Raw genomic sequence first — 1082 nt, forward strand, 5'->3', positions numbered from 1 at the left:
GCAGCCACTGCACTCCAGTCTGGGCAACAGAGTGAGACTCTAACTCAAAAAAAAAAAAATACTCTTAGTTTAATGGAATACACCTGTTGAGACGCCTTTTCCACTGCTCAAAGCAGTTTTTGAACTTGTCAATTCTGATGCCTTTTAGTGCTTCTGCTGTTTTTTTGTTTCAACTCTTCCACATCAGCAAAACGTTTCTCTTTGAGGACTTCTTTTCTTCTGAGGAAACAAAAAAATGTCGCTAAGGGCCAGATCATGTGAAAAGGGAGGGTGGAACACAGGGTTCATGCTGTTTTTGGTCAAAAACTGCTGAACACTCAGTGTAGTGTGGGCAGGTGCATTGTCATGGTGGAAGAACCAGTCACTTGTTGTCACAACTTGGGATGTTTCTTCCACAAATTGTGATGCAACCTTCTCAAAACTTCCAGATAAAAACTTTGGTTAACTGTTTGATCCAGAGGAACAAATTCCGAGTGTACTACAAGGGACCCACCCTCCAAAAGATAATTCTGTTTTTGGGGGGTCCCCCCATATAGCCAAGGAACAGTGTGAGAGGGTCAGTGGATGGACAATTACTGAGAGGTGATATCAAGAGTAGGGTGATTCTCAGTCTTGCTAAAGGCAGGTCAAGGATTTAGACATCAAAGGTGGACGATGAAGAACTTGATCAGATATCAAGGGTGATCAGATATCAATGGTAGGAGGATGACTTAGCAGGATTCTCTGCTAAGACTGGGCTGGGGCCGGGCATGGTGGCTCAGCCTGTAATCCCAGCACTTTGGGAGGCCTGAGTCCGTGGGTTTGAGACCAGCCTGGACAACTTGGTGAGACCTCGTCTCCACAATAAATCACAAAAACTAGCCAGACGTGGTGGTGTGCGTCTATAATTCCAGCTACTTGGAAGGCTGAGGAGGAAGGATCGCTTAAGTACAGCAGGTGGAGGCTACAGTGGCCGTGAGTGTGCCACTGCACTCCAGTCTGGGCGACAAGAGTGAGATTTCAACTCAAAAAAAAAGCCGGGTTCGGTGGCTCAGCCTGTAAACCCGCGCCTTTGGGAGGCTGAGGTGAGTGAATTGCCTGAG

Source organism: Carlito syrichta, unplaced genomic scaffold, assembly GCF_000164805.1.
Source record: "Carlito syrichta isolate Samal-C Ts95f unplaced genomic scaffold, Tarsius_syrichta-2.0.1 Scaffold127161, whole genome shotgun sequence".
In the NCBI taxonomy this organism is placed as follows: Eukaryota; Metazoa; Chordata; class Mammalia; order Primates; family Tarsiidae; genus Carlito; species Carlito syrichta.